The sequence below is a fragment of the Crocodylus porosus genome, unplaced genomic scaffold (genome assembly GCF_001723895.1).
Source record: "Crocodylus porosus isolate Cpor-Errol unplaced genomic scaffold, CroPor_comp1, whole genome shotgun sequence".
In the NCBI taxonomy this organism is placed as follows: domain Eukaryota; kingdom Metazoa; phylum Chordata; order Crocodylia; family Crocodylidae; genus Crocodylus; species Crocodylus porosus.
This window is the reverse complement of record NW_017728906.1, coordinates 166,792,797-166,797,958: the sequence shown is the minus strand read 5'-3', so window position 1 is coordinate 166,797,958 and position 5,162 is coordinate 166,792,797. Positions and strand designations below refer to the sequence as shown.

The window sequence follows — 5,162 nt, the reverse complement described above, 5'->3', positions numbered from 1 at the left end:
ACTTCACGGTCAGGGCGGCTAGGGTCTGGAACCAGCTTCCAAGAGAAGTGGTGCAGGCTCCTACCCTGGGGGTGTTTAAGAGGAGGTTAGATGCACATCTTGCTGGGGTCGTTTGACCCCAGTCCTCTTTCCTGCCATGGCAGGGGGTCGGACTAGATGATCTGCTCCGGTCCCTTCCGACCCTAGAAACTATGAAACTATGAAACCTGGGTTTGCCTGTGAGAAGCAGCCTCTGATTTTTACAAGCATAATTTGGTGTGCGGCCTCTAAATAAGTATTCCTGTAACAACACACTATACTCTGATATACAACTACCTGACCTGAGGGCACAGACACAATGGGTTTGTCCAAATGAGCCCACATGTGCCTCTTGCAGGTCACAAACCCCTTTTGGGATGCTGCAAGAGGCACCTGTGGAAGCAAAAAAAATTCCCCGCGCTGCAGATTTGCAGCACAGGGCAAAAATTAGACCTCTGGATATCCAGGGTTCAAAAAATACCCTTAGGGAAAAAAAAGTGGGGCAGGGCATGGTTTCGGACCATACTCGGAGGCAACTGGAGGCTGGGTCCTCCACACAGATGCTCTGGTAGCCAGCCAGAGCATCTCTATGGCTGGCCCTTGCCCCAGTGCTGAAGCACGCTGCCTGCCTGCAGGTCAAGCGGTGATGCAGGCTGCAGGGACCTGGACCCAGCTTTGTGGCAGGTAAGTAGGGGGGTCAGGGGGCTTGAGAAGGTGGGGAGGGGAACATGGGGGGGGGGCACCCGGCCCCAGACACCTGTTCATTCCCCTAGCTACCTGTGCATTTCCCCCACCCCCTGTGGAGACGAGCCCCTAGAGATGAGCTGGAGATGTTCCCCTGCTCCCCTCCTGAGGATGGAGACAAGTAGGGGAACGTCTCCAGGGGCTCATCTCCAGCCCCCTGCTCATTCCCTTGCTCCTCCCTCATTTACCCTGCTCCCTGATCATTTCCTCTGCTCTCTCCTGCTGTCCCATTTCCCCTGCTCTCCACAGCTGTCCCCTCATTTCCCCTGCTCTCTCCTCATTTTCCCTGCTTTCCCCAGCTGTCCCCTTATTTCTCCTGCTCTCCCCAGCTGTCCCCTCATTTTGTATCCCCCGCTCCCTTTATATCCCCTGCTGTCCCCTCGTTTCCCCTGTTTCCCCCTCATTTCCCCTGCTCTCCCCAGCTTCTCAATCACTTCTCTGTCTGGCCCCCCTGCATAGCCCAAGTTTACCAACAGGAGAAGCAGCGACTGGGGCCACTTGAAGCCTTGTGTTAGAGGCCCCCTGCACAGCAGAGGACAGTGGGGCTCAGCTCTGGCTGCCTGGCACCTACACTGCCACTGCCTCATTGCACAGGTGCAGCCTGGCTCAGAAGGGCACCATGCAGCACAGACCACTGTCTGGCAGCTCCAGCTGTCACCCAGGCCAGTGCTGCTCAGCTCCAGTTGCCCCCAGCTGCCAGACAGCATGTGGCACCCTGCTAAGCCAGGCTGCACCCACATAAGATGCAGCACTAGCAGCACGTGCTAGGTGGCTGGGGCCAATCCCCGCTGCCTCCCACTATACGCCACCATGTGGGGGGCCTGTGCCATGATGCCCCAGCAACCCTGCCAGCCACTGCTGCAGCCAGTATATGCGGGGATGCTGGGGCTGGGTGGGGCAGTGATTGGGGTCTGTGACTGGATGGGGAAATGATGTGGGGCTAGGACAGCAAGTGGGGGCTGGGGCCGGGTGAGGGGCATGTGGGCCATGAAGGCATGTAGCCCCTGTTGGGGGCCATGTGGCCCCTGTTGGGGGTCTGTGACCCTGTGGGGGGATCAGTCCATGAGCTGTGCTGAGGGCCTGTGCCCTGCGGGGGGCAGGGGACCCACCCCTCCTGAGCAGCCCCACCATATGCCCTCCCCGCACCCACAGTCCCACCACAATCCACCCACAAACTCCACACCCCCAAGCCACCCCCACAAATCCCTTACCCACATACTTGGCCCTGTGGGTCAGGACTGAGAAGACTGGGGTGGGGGGCAGGTGATTTGATCTCTCTCTCTATATATGTATGTCTAGTGGTCTTTTGTTTTACTTGTGGAAGAACACTGATTTTGGGGTATTTTAAAGAGTACTTTCAGATTTTTTATCAGGGATTTAGCAGTTTTTAAATAGGCAACACCAGAATTCCTGCTATTGAGGAAAGTGGCAGTACCCAGGCAGAGGAGCCTGCTCAGAACTGTTATCCCAGACAGAGATGAAGGTGGTTGACCTCCTGGCCATTTGGGGCCAGGATGATATGCTTTGACAGTTCAAAGCAGGTCACCACCCTGAGAACATCTTCTGGGTGATAGCTGCCCAGATGGCCAGGCTGGTGGCACACATGACAGTACAGGCAGTCCTTGCACTTACAGCAGTTTATGTTCCTGGAAAAGGCACTGTAAGTTGAATCTGATTTTCCCGTAGAAACAATGTTATAATAGGGGGTTATGTTCCTGCTCAACTTTTTATAGAAATGACCATAAACACCATGTTTAAATCAACTATTTCATTTTATTTAATCAGAATGTGAAGGAACACCTTCACCAGGGTCATGGAATGGGCTTCTTTGGGGAGATTTTTGGGGAGACTTAGGGCCACTTGATGGCTTCTTGAGAAACTGATCCAGGAATGTCTGTTTTTCTGCCCTCTTTTTCTCATTGTAAATTTCCCTGTAGCATGTATAGGCATTAGAGATCAAGTTATTGGTCTTCGAGCTGTGTTTAAGGTTGGGATCCATTTTTTTCAAAAATTGCCATTGCAGCTTCCAAATGCTTGAAGGCCTCACTCATTTGCTTTGTTGTCGTGGTACCTTGAGCAGGGCTCTCTCGAATCCGGGCCTGATTTTCTGCCTTCCTTTGCTCCTCAAGATGGACAAGCTCTTTATTGGTCAATTCCTGTCAATGAGAGGCCAGCAACTCCTCAACATCTTCTGTTTCAATGTCTAGATGTAGCTGGCCAGCCATCTTCACAACATCAGCAGTGACTTCATCCACTTGGTCTTCAAATCTTTGGATATCAGAGATGAATTCTGGACACAGTTTTTTCCAGACACCATTGAGATTGGATTCCTTAACCTTCTTCCAAGATTCTCCAATATTCTTCACTGCATCCAGGATGTTGAAATCCTTCCAGAATTCCTTGAGGGTTGGTTCACCTTCCTGGTCTGTAATATTGATGGCCTGGGCAAAGGTTCTTCTAAGGTAGTAAGCCTTAAAGGATGAAATGACCCCCTGATCCATGGGCTGGAGCAGCGAAGTTGTGCTGGGGGGGAAGAAAATGACCTTGATGTTAGAGTCTAAATCTGCAAGGTGTGCAGGATGTCCAGGGGCATTGTCTAAAATTAACAATGCTCTATGTAGAAGGTTGTTGCTCTCACAATAATTCTGAACAGCCGGCACAAAATAGCCAGTGAACCATTCCTCAAAAGGACCCCAGTCACCCAAGCTTTATGGTTTGATTTCCAGATGACTAGAAGTCTGCCTTTAAGATAACCCTTAAGTGCTCTGGGATTTTAGGAGTGATCAACAAGCAAGGGTTTGAGCTTGAAATCACCTGCAGCATTTGAACCAAGCAAAAGGGTAAGCCTATCCTTAGCTGCTTTAAAACCAGGCAGTTTTTTCTTGTTAGGTGATGTACATCCTGGAAGGCATTTTCTTCCAGTACAGCCCAGTCTCATCAACATTGAAGACTTGCCTGGCGCAATAACCTCCCTCTTCAATGATTTTAGTCATTTTTTTAGGGAAATCTTAAGCTGCAATCTCATCAGCGCTAGTAGCTTCACCTTGCACCCTGATATTATGCAGACAATACCTGCCTTTAAAACGCATGAACCAACCCTTACTCGCACTGAATTTTTCATTCTTGGATTCCTCACCACGTTGTTGCTTCACAGTGTCAAAAAGACTCAAAGTCTTGGCTTGAATAGTGGCTAAACTCAAAGGCACACTGCAGTGAGTTTGATCCTGAATCCACAAAATCAAAAGTCTTTCCATCTCAACCACAAGTCCTGCACGTTGCCTTATAATGATGGATTGCAGTGAGGCCGCACTTTTAATTTCACCACTTATTTTATCCTTTTCTCTAATAATAGTTTGCACAGTAGTAAGAGCTAGGTCCAATCGCCTACCAATTTCAGTTTGTGACAAACCACTCTTGCTAAGCTTGATCATGTTAGCTTTCACCTCTAATGTAATGGCCTTTCTCCATTTTTTATCAGAACCCTCACCATCACTAGAGCACTGCCTTTTCCTTTTATCAGCCATTTTTAAGGATTGAGCATATCGGGAAGCAGACTGAATATAACTAAGCACTAAGCACATCAGGAAGCAGACTGAATATAACTAAGCATTACGCACCAAGCACTAAGCACATCAGAATACATCAAAGAATACAAGAAATTTAGAAGAATACAAGAAACTTACAAAAGCAGGAGCATTCCGGAGCACATGAGGAAGCAGACTGACATACAGCACTGTGCAAGGATCCAGCACCGTAAGTAATAATGTGGATATAAATGGCAGCATGCTGCAAGTCAGAATGACCTAAGTCGAGGAATGCCTGTAGTGCTGCACAAAAACCAACTGGGCTGCCACAGCCCACTGGAAGCTGGCCAAGAGCTGCAGATGCCTCTAATGTACATGCAGTCCCTGTCTGGGTCTGTCAGGTGTGCAGCCTTGGGGCCACATGCTGTCGCAGGTGGCAGTAGGTCACAGTCAGGCAGCAGCCCCCACTGCCAGACTGCTGCAGTGGGTGGAGGTTGTAGGGAACTCTCAGGGCTGCGTCATCTGTCCAGTTGGCAGAAGGGGTAGTGTCCCCAGGTACCAACTGGCCGGGCCCCAGAAGCTCCTGTCTATTTATACGTTCCATATTAATGTGGGCCTTAAGGCCTACCCAGATAATTAATTAATTAATTAATTAATTGTGGGGTCAAAAGGTAAAAGATACAGCTAATTTCTTGGGACAACAAAAGCAAAAACAGGATAGGAGTGTTGTGTGGGTCAAAGAGTCAAAACATGAAAATAAGTGCATCTGAGGGGACCGAGCAGAGCCCCCCAGTCTGTACTCACTGGTCCTCAAAGGCATCCAAGGAGCCAGTTGATGCTGCCCACTGGTGCTCTGCCTGGAAACATGCATGGACA

General features: G+C 49.9%; 1 pseudogene; it reads right to left on the bottom strand.

Moving 5' to 3' along the window:
• Positions 1-2,744: 2,744 nt before the first annotated feature.
• LOC109305531 lies at positions 2,745-4,286 on the bottom strand (annotated as a pseudogene).
• Positions 4,287-5,162: the final 876 nt, after the last annotated feature.